The sequence below is a fragment of the Panthera tigris genome, chromosome B2 (genome assembly GCF_018350195.1).
Source record: "Panthera tigris isolate Pti1 chromosome B2, P.tigris_Pti1_mat1.1, whole genome shotgun sequence".
NCBI classification, from domain to species: Eukaryota; Metazoa; Chordata; class Mammalia; order Carnivora; family Felidae; genus Panthera; species Panthera tigris.
The window spans coordinates 303,643-315,865 of NC_056664.1; the positions used below are offsets into that span (position 1 = coordinate 303,643).

At 46.2% G+C, this 12,223-nt stretch overlaps 1 pseudogene; it reads right to left on the bottom strand.

The window, feature by feature from the left end:
* Positions 1-2,804: 2,804 nt before the first annotated feature.
* On the bottom strand, positions 2,805-3,739 carry LOC122238469 (annotated as a pseudogene).
* Between the last annotated feature and the right edge of the window lie 8,484 nt (positions 3,740-12,223).

Below are 12,223 nucleotides of genomic sequence, written 5' to 3' on the forward strand. Positions count from 1 at the left end.
TTAAACTGTGTCTTACTTTTTTTTTTTTAAGGCTTATTTTTATTTATTTTGAGAGGGAGAGAGAGAGAGTGAGCAGAGAGGGGGAGAGAGTGAGCAGGGAAGGGGCAGAGAGAGGGAGAGAATGAGCAGGGAGGGGCAGAGAGTAAGCAGGGAGGGGCAGAGAGAGAGGGAGAGAGTGAGCAGGGGAGGGACAGAGAGGGGGAGAGAGAGAATTCCAAGCAGATTCTGCATCATCAGCGAAGAGCCTGATGGTGGACTCGATCTCATGAACCCTGAGATCATGACCTGAGTGGAAATCAATAGTTGGATGCTCAAATGACTGAGCCATCCAGGCGCCCCAAAATATCTTTCTTAGTTTGTGCATCTGAAAAAGCTAGTATCTGCTTCGTGGTGTTGTGACAGGGACTGATGCGTTAATATGTGTAAATTACTTTAAATGGTACCTGAAATGTGTACGGGTATGTGTATTGTACACACTTTTCCTCAGGTAGGTAAGTCCCTCCCCCGACGTCAGGCGCAGTGCCGAGTGAAGCCGGCAGAGGGCGCCAGAGCCCGCGTTGTGCAAACGGTCCCGTGCCTCCGCGCGGCCAGGGCTCTGGGGGTTCTGCAGGTTGGCCTGCGGATCCGGGCAGGGCCCTTGGGCACTGGGAGTGGCGGGGGTGGGGGTGTGGGTGTGGGGTGGGGAATACAGGTACCCAGGTGACCCGTGGCCCCGGGCGGGGTTGGGGAGGAGAAGGGGGGGGGCGGGGGAGAAATGCAGGCGCCCAGGTGACCCCTGGATGCTTGGGAAGAAACGCTGGTGCCCAGGCGACCTGTGGACTCCGGGGGGGGGGGCGGGGAGAAATGCTGGTGCCCAGGTAACCCATGGGCATTGGGGGCGGGGTGCAGGTGCCCAGGTGACCATCCCCGCTTGGTGTATGGGCTTCATCTGGCCCCAGGCCTAAGGAGGCTGTGACATTTGAGTGCCTTTGAGAGGTTGTGGGGCCTGGGTCTTAGGTGTCAGCTGCGTGTTCCTGGGCTGGTTTCAGAGCTTGAGGCTCCCCTGTTCTGCTGTCAGAACAGAGAGGGTGAAATGGATGGAAAATATCAAACACACATAAAGAAGTGGAAACAACTTGAGGGAGAAGCAAAATGATGTGGCAGGGATCAGACGTGGGGGTGAAGCAGTGATGTGACCGGTGATCCAGGCACATGGTGTGGAGATGGGGACAGTTCAGGACGGAAGAAAGGAAAGAGGACGGATACATGATGGTTCCTATAGTCTCACCTCACATGGAGGTGTGTGCCTTCTGAGCAGATTTTCCATCTCTACCTTACACACATGGCGCACAGACGGACACGACAGACAGACATGCACACAGACAGACACATGCACACAGATGGACACACACACAGACGGACACATGGACGGACACACACACACAGACGGAGACGCACACACAGACACCCACACACAGACAGACACACAGATGGACACGCACACACACAGATACATTTATGGACAGACACAGACACATAGACGGACACGCACGCACATACATGCACACATAGATGGACACACACACAGACGGAGATGCACAGACACACACAGACACACAGATGGACATGCACACACACGTAGATGGACAGACACAGACGGACACGCACACACAGACAGACACCCACACACAGACACACAGATGGACACGCACACGCACGTAGATGGACAGACACAGATGGACACGTATACACAGACACACGCACACAGATGGAGATGCACACACAGACAGACACCCACACACAGACACACAGGTGGACAGACACAGACACATAGATGGACACGCACACGCACACGATTACAAGCACACACAGATGGACACACACACAGACGGAGATGCACACACAGACACACAGGTGGACATGCACACACATGTAGATGGACAGACACAGACGGACACGCACACACAGACAGACACCCACACACAGACACACAGATGGACACGCACACACAGATACATTTATGGGCAGACACAGACACTCATACACAGATGGACACGCACACAGATGGAGACGCACAGACACACACACACAGACACACAGATGGACATGCACACACAGACACATGCAGAGACACAAGACAGACACATAGATGGACACGCACACGCACACGATTACAAGCACACACAGATGGACACACACAGACGGAGATACACACAGACACACAGATGGACATGCACACACAGATACATTTATGGACAGACACAGACACATAGACGGACACGCACACACATACACGCACACACAGACAGACAGACACACAGATGGACACGCACACACAGATACATTTATGGACAGACACAGACACATAGACGGACACGCACACACATACACGCACACACAGACAGACAGACACACAGATGGACACGCACACACAGACACATAGATGGACAGACAGACACATAGACGGACACGCACACACACGCACACACAGACGGACACACACACAGACGGAGATGCACACACAGATGGACACGTACACACAGACACGCACACAGAGAGATGGACACACACAGATGCACACGCACACAGACGGACATGCACACAAAGACAGACACATGCACACAGACACACGCACACGGACTGACACGCACACACAGACGGACACACGCAGGGCGCACACACAGGCACGCGTGTGTGCACGCACACACACACAGCTACTGCCCACCCCTGTGGCGCCCTGGGTGAGGAGGGCGTGGTGTGGGGCACAAGGCATCCCCACAGAAGCAGGTTGATTCCCTGGGGACTGGAAAGCACCCAGGCAGCTCTCAGCACTCCCTTGGGTCCCTGTGCCTCCCAAGCAGCATCCCAAGTGCCCCCTTTACCCCTCTGTTCCTCAGGGTGTGAACAAGAGGGTTGTTAAGTGCTGGAGTGCCTGCCGCATAGCAGAGACTGGACAACTTGCCCCTTTGCTGAACGTCGGGATTTGGGGGCTGCAGGTAGACAGTAATGACTGAGTCGTAAGAGGGTGACCGCCGCGAGGTGGGAGGGGTGCATCCGGAACGCCTTCTTCCACCCTGTGGCAGACTTGACCTGAGCACTGCTCGGGCAGGGGCAGTGAGGGACCACAACAGCCAGCTGCATCTCACCGTAAGTGGCGTTTCTGCGGGACAGTGCAATCAGAGCCGGGACCTCACACAAAAATATCACCCACCTGCCCGTGGGGACACAAGAGCAGACGGAGAGGGGGTGGTGTCAGGACCGCTGACTCCACCAGGCCAGTGGCCCAGGTGGTGGCCGCCAGCTGCTGGCTCAGGCAGGGGTAGCATGGTGCAGGGGCCAGCGGACTGCCACGTAGCGGTCAAAGGCCATCAGTGTGAGGACGACGCACTCCGTGGTCCCCAGGAACGGGCAGCCCAGGAGGCTGGTGGTATTCGCCCGAGGTGGGCCGCATCTGGGCGGTGCAGCTTGCGCTGAAGCATAGATCTAAGGAGAGGTTCAGGGCGTGCAGCCTGGGGGCCTGCACTGACAGCAGGATGATGCGGGTGCTGCCCCCCTGGGTCTGCATAGGGGGTTCCTTTGGTCCCTGGGTGTGCAGAGAAGTCCCCCGGGGAGCTCTTGCTGGCGCGGCCGGTTCCTGTCCCGACTGGACGGAACTCACCTGGTCTGGCAGGTGCACCAGGTCGGTGGGGCGTCCTGGAGGAGGGGCGCGCGGAGGTGGGGGAGCGGGCATCCCGGAGGAGAGCGCACGGTGGTGAGGCATCTCGGAGGAGGGGCACAGGGAGGGGGCGGCGGGAGGGGGCGTCCCGAAGGAGAGGTGGAACTTCGAACGGGGCCTGGGGCTGGCGGGCTGCGGGTGAAGGAGGCTAGTGGAAATTTCCAGCACTGTGTGCCCTTGGCGCCCCTGTGCTCTGAGTGCTGCTGGGGGAGCTGTGTCCTCCCTGCGCATTTGCCAGAAGAACCAGCAAAGTCATGTGTGTTTTGAGTGGATTTTCGGGTTATAAGCTATGTCTGTGGAGTGGATCATTTCTCTAATTGTCAGAGGAATTTTGTGGGGCTGCTTATAATCCATGCGTCCTCCTTGCAGGGGTTGAGGGGGGGAGAGGGGGTTCGTCAGGGACTGAGGTTGTATTTAGGAGAAAGGTCTTCCCTTTGCGGCTAACGATCCGGTTCACAGACGGGTCTGTCACTGCCCTGAGATGCTCACAGGCAGGACGCAAGCCACAAGCACATTTAGATCGTCATTAATATAGAAACATTATCAAAGACTCCAAGCTTTTTAAAAATTATAATTTATTGTCAAATTGGCTAACATACAGTGTGTAAAGTGTGCTCTTGGTTTTTGGCATAGATTACCGTGGTTCATGGCTTCCATACAATACCCAGTGCTCATCCCAAAGGGTGCCCTCCTCCCTGCCCATCACCCACTTTGCCCTCTCTTCCCTCTCCCCCACCCCCATGAACCCTCAGTTTGTTCTCTGTATCCAAGAGTCTCTTATGGTTTATCTCCCTCTCTCTCTGTTTGTAACTATTTTGCCCCCTCCCCCATGGTCTTCTGTTAAGTTTCTCAAGATCCACATATGAGTGAAAACATATGATATCTTTCTCTCACTGACTTGTTTCACTCAGCATAATACACTCCAGGTCCATCCACATTGCTGCAAATGGCAGGATTTCATTCTTTCTCATTGCCAAGTGGTATTCCATTGTGTATATAAACCACAATTTCTTTATCCATTCATCAGTTGAAGGACATTTAGGCTCTTTCCATAATTTGGCTATTGTTGAAGGTGCTGCTATAAACATTGGGGTACAAGTGCCCCTATGCATCAGCACTCCTGTATCCCTTGGGTCAATTCCTAGCAGTGCTATTGCTGGGTCATAGGGTAGGTCTATTTTTAATTTTCTGAGGAACCTCCACACTGTTTTCCAGAGTGGCTGCACCAATTTGCATTCCCACCAACAGTGCAAGAGGGTTCCTCTTTCTCCACATCCTCACCATTATCTGTTGTTGCCTGAGTTGTTAATTTTAGCCATTCTGACAGGTGTGAGGTGGTATCTCATTGTGGTCTTGATTTGTATTTCCCTGATGAGGAGTGATGTTGAGCATTTTCTTCATGTGTTGGTTGGCCATCTGGATGTCTTCTTTAGAGAAATGTCTATTCATGTCTTTTGCCCACTTTTTCACTGAATTATTTGTTTCTTGGGTGTTAAGTTTGATAAGTTCTTTATAGATTTTGGATACCAACCCTTTATCTGATACGTCATTTGCAAATATCTTCTCCCATTCTGTTGGTTGCCTTTTATTTTGTTGATTGTTTCCTTTGCTGTGCAGAAGCTTTTTATCTTGATGAGACCCCAAGCTCTAAAGGTCAGTAATACCAGGGCACTTGGGATTCTCTGTCTCCCTCTCTCTCTGCCCCTCACTCCCACTCCTCCCCTTACAAAAATAAATGAATAAACATTTTGAAAAATATAAAGGTCAATAATTCTAACATACTGAGTGAATGAGGGAATAGGGTCTGTAATAAGGTGAAAGACCACTTTGGGTGGATATATCAGGGAAAGCTTCCTAGAGGAGGTGACTGTTTCTTCTGTAGAAAAGAGGAGTATTGGGGCATAGAAGGCTGACTCAGAGATGGGGCAGGAGGCTGTAGCTAGGGGCAGTTGAGAGACAGGTACTCAGGGGTTCCTGGCCTTGGGTGACCTCCACACTCAGGGAGGGGGAGGGCAGGGCAGCCTCCACATCTCCTCACACTGGTTCCCAGCCTGCTGTACATCTTCTGGATGTTTCTGTTTCTGTATCATACTTGGTTTTCTTCTTTTTCTGTCATCATTCTTATAGGACATATTTTATTTTTTTCCATATTTTTATATATTCAAGAAAGTGTGAGTAAGCACATGTCTACAGTTCAATGAGTAAGAAAGTCAACCAGCAACTAGGTTACAGAGCTGAGCAAATGTTCCAAGTGTGCCCACGCCCCAGATGCAAACACCACGCTGAATCTCTAATGAACCATTCCTTTGTTTTCTTCTGTGGAGATATATTTATACATTTGCCCATTTAAAGCGTGCAACTTCATGGTTTATATGTTCACCAGGTGTGCAACCAATGTCCTCAACTCCAGAGCATCTCCTGGCAGAGAAGAACTTGACAATGGGCAGTCACCCCCTTTACTTCTTTGTGACTCACAAGTCCTGTACCCTGAATGGTAGCCCCGCCTCTGTTGTCCCCCACCAGCCATTGTCCTAATCAACTCATTTTCATTTCTGAACTCCTCATCCTCATCCTCATCCTCTTGGCCTCTCCATGCTCCCCTTTCTTCTTCCTCAATCTCTTTAGGTGGCCTCTCCCTTAGGGACCTTGTCTTTCCTCCCCCAATCTTTGTCTTCTCCACTATCTCTCATCTACCATTTTGTTCCTGGCTCTTCTCCCCTCACATTCATCTAGTGGTTTTTGCATTTCCTCATTTCTTTGGCCCCACGAGTGTGAGCACTGCGCTGGGAGCCAGGGCCTGGGCTGGGGAGCCCACTGAGAGGAGTGAGTGAGAGCCCAGAGATCCCTACTTGCTACATATCTGCTGTGTGCTCAGTCCTTCCTTTGTGTCTCAAGCGGCCCACCCACCCAGTCCTCACAGAAACCCTGCAAAGAAGATCCTCTTATTCCACTTCTACCAAGAAGTAAATTGTTTTAGAGATTAAGAAACTTGGCTGAGGTCACTAGCCACAGGTGCCAGCGCAGTGGGATCTGGACTCTGCTATTGAGGGCGTGTCCAAACTACCCTCTCCCAGGAGAGCACACTTCCCACTTACCCTCAGGTGCACTGAAACTCCCCTCTGCTGCGGTGACGACAAACTCTTAACCGGTGTCTCCACGTGGACGCCAAGGGTACTGGACCTTCGGGCACGGTGGTCTCTGGTCTTCGCAGGGTTGCTACAGCTTCCCACCAGGCCCGTGTCGTGTGCCAGTGTGGGGAATTTGGTGAGAAGGGTGGGCCAGCCACGGCGGGAATGTCTACACCACAGAAATTGGCCAGCCCTTCAAACGGAGGCTCTGTCTCCCCCAACCTAGCTGGTGGCCAGATCTTCACCAGCTTGCCTCTAATCACCCTCCTACCCTACGTGCCCCTGTCTTTAACAGGAGGAAACCGAAGCAGACCTTGTTTCAGCACCAGCGAATGTGGCTGTTCTCTGGGGTCTGCTGGGCCCAGGTTGCCTCACAGCCTCTACCAAATGTCTTCCCAGCAGTGGGGATTTGCCCTTCCCACAAGAGCACCTCCAGGTATCAAGCTGTGGAGTTGCAGACTCTGCGCCCCACCCTGTTTATAGAGTCTTAATGGAATTTAATCCCTCTCCTTTCTCCTTTCTCCCTTCTTAGTTTAGTCCCTATGGCTGTTTCCAAACCTACAAGGGAAGACAGATCAGGTTTGCAGCAGACCTATCCACAGAAACTTGGCAGGCCAGAAAGGAGTGGCAGGATACATTCAATGTGCTGTATCAGAAAAATATGCAGCCAAGAATTCTTTATCCAGCAAGGCTGTCATTCAGAATAGAAGGAGATATAAAAAGTTTCCCAAACAAAAATTAAAAGAGTTAGTGATCACTAAACCAGCACTGCAAGATTTTAAGGGGGACTCTCTGAGGGGAGAAAAGATGAAAAAATTAAAATAAATAAATAAATACCAAAAGCAACAAAGATTATAAAGGCCCAGAGAACACCACCAGAAACTCCAACTCTACAAGCAACGTAATGGTAATGTATTCATATCTTTCAGTACTCACTCTAAACATCAATGGACTCAATGCTTCAATCAAAAGACATAGGGTAACAGAATGGATAAGAAACAGGATCCATCTATATGCTGTTTACAAGAGACCCACTTTAGACCTAAAGACACCTTCAGATTGAAGGTAAGGGGATGGAGAACCATCTATCATGTTAATGGTCAACAAAAGAAAGCCGGGGTAGCCATACTTATATCAGACAATTTAGACTTTAAAATAAAGACTGTATCAAGAGATGCAGAAGGGCATTATATCATAATCAAGGGGTCTATCCACCAAAAATCCCTAACAATTGTAAACATTTATGTGTCAAATGGGGTAGCACCCAAATGTATAAGTCAATCACAAACATAAAGGAACTCATTGATAGAAATACTAGTATAGTGGGAGACTTCAACACCGCACTCACAGCAATGGACAGATCATCTAATCAAAAAATCAACAAGGAAACAATGGCTTTGAATGACACACTGGACCAGATGGACTTCACAGATATATTCAGAACATTTCATCCTAAAGCAGCAGAATATACATTCTTCTCCAGTGCACATGGAACGTTCTCCAGAATAGACCATGTAGTGGGACACAAATCAGCCCTAAGTAAATACAAACAGATTGAGATCATACCATGCATATTTTCAGACCACAACGCTATGAAACTCGAAATTAACCACAAGAAAAATTTGGAAAGGTAACAAATACTTGGAGATTGGAAGAACATCCTACTATGAATGGGCTAACCAAGAAGTTACAGAGGAAATTAAAAAGTATATGGAAGTCAATGCAAATGATAACACCACAACCCAAAACCTCTGGTATGCAGCAAAGGTGGCCATAAGAGGAAAGCATATAGCAATCCAGGCCTTCCTAAATAAGGAAGAAAGATCTCATATACACAACCTAACCTTACACCTTAAGGAGCTGGAAAAAGAACAGCAAATAAAACCCAAAACCACAAGAAGACAGGAAATAATAAAGATTAGAGCAGAAATTAATGCTATCAAAACAAACAAACAAACAAACAAAAAACCCCAAAAAACAATAGAACAGATCAATGAAACCAGAAGCTGGTTCTTTGAAAGAATTAACAAAATTGATAAACCACTAGCCAGTTTGATCAAGAAGAAAAAGGAAAGGACCCAAATAAATAAAATCAAAAATGAAAAGGAGAGATCACAACCAACACAGCAGAAATAAAAACAGTAATAACAGAACATTATGAGCAACTGTATGCCAATAATATAGACAATCTGGAAGAAATGGACAAATTCCTAGAAACATATACACTACCAAAACTGAAACAGAAAGAAATAGAAAATTTGAACAGACCCATAACCAGTAAGGAAATCGAATTAGTAACAAAAAATCTGACAAAAAACAAGAGTCCAGGGCCAGATGGCTTTCCAGGGGAATTCTACCAAACATTTAAGGAAGAGTTAACACCCATTCTCTTGAAGGTGTTCCAAAAAATAGAAATGGAAGGAAAACTTCCAAACACTTTATATGAAGCCAGCATTACCTTGATTCCAAAACCAGAGACCCCACTAAAAAGGAGAACTATAGACCAATTTCCCTGATGAACATGGATGCAAAAATCTTCAACAAGATATTAGCCAACCAGATCCAACAATACATTAAAAAAATTATTCACCATAACCAAGTGGGATTTATACCTGGGATGCAGGGCTGGTTCAATATCCACAAAACAATTAATGTGATTCATCTCATCAATAAAAAAAGGACAAGAACCATATGATCCTCTCAATAGATGCAGAGAAAGCATTTGACAAAATACAGCATCCTTTCTTGATAAAAACCCTGAAGAAAGTCAGGATAGAAGGAGCATACATCGAGATCATAAAAGCCATATATGAACGACCCATGCTAATATCATCCTCAATGGGGAAAAACCGAGAGCTTTCCCCCTAAGGTCAGGAATGAGACAGGGATGTCCACTCTCACCACTGTTATTCAACATAGTTTTGAAAGTCTTAGCCTCTGCAATCAGACAACACAAAGAAATAAAAGGCACTCAAATAGCCAGGAGGAAGTCAAATTCTCACTCTTTGCAGATGACATGATACTCTATATGGAAAACCATAAAGATTCCACCAAAAAACTGCTAGAACTGATTCATGAATTCAGCAAAGTTGGAGGATATAAAATCAATGCACAGAAATCGGTTGCATTCCTATACAACGTCAATGAAGCAACAGAGAGATCAAGGAATTGATGCTATTTACAATTGCTCCAAAAACCTAGGAATAAATCTAACCCAAGAGGTGAAAAATCTATACACTAAAAACGGTAGAAAATTTATGGAAGAAACTGAATTGACACCAAAAAATGGGAAAAGATCCCATGCTCCTGCATAGGAAGAACAAATATTGTTAAAATGTTGATACTACCCAAAGCAATCTACATATTGAATGCAATCCCCATCAAAATAACACCAGCATTCTTCACAGAGTTAGAACAAATAATCCTCAAATTTGTACGGAACCAGAAAAGACCCCGAATAGCCAAAGCGATCTTGAAAAAGAAAACAAAAGCAGGAGGCATCACAATCCTGGATGTCAAGATGCATTACAAAGCTGCAATCGTCAAGACAGTATGGTACTGGCACAAGAACAGACACTCAATCAATGTAACAGAACTGAGAACCCAGAAATGGACCCACAAATGTATGGCCAACTAGTCTTTGACAAAGCAGGAAAGAATATCCAATGGAATAAAGACAGTCTCTTCAGCAAGTGGTGCTGGGAAAACTGGACAGCGACATGCAGAAGAATGAATCTGGACCACTTTCTTACACCATACACAAAAATAAACTCAAAATGGATGAAAGACCTCAATGTAAGACAGGAAGCCATCAAAATCCTTGAGGAGAAAGCAGGCAAAAACCTCTTTGATCTTGCCCACAGCAACTTCTTACTCAACATGTCTCCGGAGGCAAGGGAAACAAAAGCAAAAATGAACTACTGGGTCCTCATCAAAATAAAAGCTTCTGCACAGTGAAGGAAACAATCAGCAAAACTAAAAGGCAACCGACAGAATGGGAGAGGATATTTGCAAATGACATATCAGATAAAGGGTTAGTATCCAAAATCTACAAAGAACTTATCAAACTCAACAGCCAAAAAACAAAAAATCCAGTGAAGAAATGGGCAGAAGACATGAATAGACACTTCTCCAAAGAAGACATCCAGATGGCCAACTGACACATCAAAAAATGCTCAACTTCACTCATCATCAGAGAAATACAAATCAAAACTGCAGTGAGATACCACCTGACACCTGTCAGAATGGCTAACATTAACAACTCGGGCAAGGACAGATGTTGGCGAGGATGGGAAGAAAGAAGATATCTTTTGCACTGCTGATGAGAATGCAAGCTGGTGTAGCCACTCTGGAAAACAGTATGCACGTTCCTCAAAAAACTAAAAATAGAACTACTCTATGACCTAGCATTACACTATTAGGTATTTATCCAAGGGATACAGGTGTGCTGTTTCAAAGGGACACATGCACCCCAATGTTTATAGCAGCACTATCGACAATAGCCAAAGTATGGAAGGAGCCCAAATGTCCATCGATGGATGAATGGATAAAGAAGATGTGGTATATATACATATATATGTGTGTGTGTATATATATATATATATATATATATATATGTATGTATATACACACACAATGTATACATTGTGTATACACACACACACACACACACACACACACACACACACACACAATGGAGTATTACTTGGCAATCAAAAAGAATGAAATCTTACTATTTGCAAGTACGTGGATTGAACTGGAGGGTATTATGCTAAATGAAATTAGTCAGTCAGAGAAAGACAAACATCATATGACTTCACTCATTTGAGGACTTCATGGGACAAAACAGATGAACATAAGGGAAGGGAAATAAAAATAATATAAAAACAGGGAGGGGGACAAAACAGAAGAGATTCATAAATATGGAGAACAAACTGAGGGTTACTGGAGGGGTTCTGGGAGGGGGGATGGGCTAAATGGGTAAGGGGTACTAAGGAATCTACTCTTGAAATCATTGTAGCACTCTATGCTAACTAATTTGGATGTAAGTTTAAAAATAAATAAGAAAATTAAAAAAAATTCCAGAAGAAAATGTAAAAGTGGATACTCTCCTCAAATTTCTCTATGGATACAATACCTATTAAAAAAAGCAGGATTCTTTTCTTTCTTTCTTTTTCTTTCTTTCTTTCTTTCTTTCTTTCTTTCTTTCTTTCTTTCTTTTTTCTTTCTTTCTTCTTTCTTTCTTTCTTTCTTTCTTTCTTTCTTTCTTTCTTTCTTTCTTTCTTCTTTCCTTTGAAACTGACAGGCTAATCTTAGAATACAAAGGACTAAGAATAGCCAAAAACACTTTGTAAAAAATAAAAAGGTGGTGAAATTATACTTTGATTTTAAACTTATTATG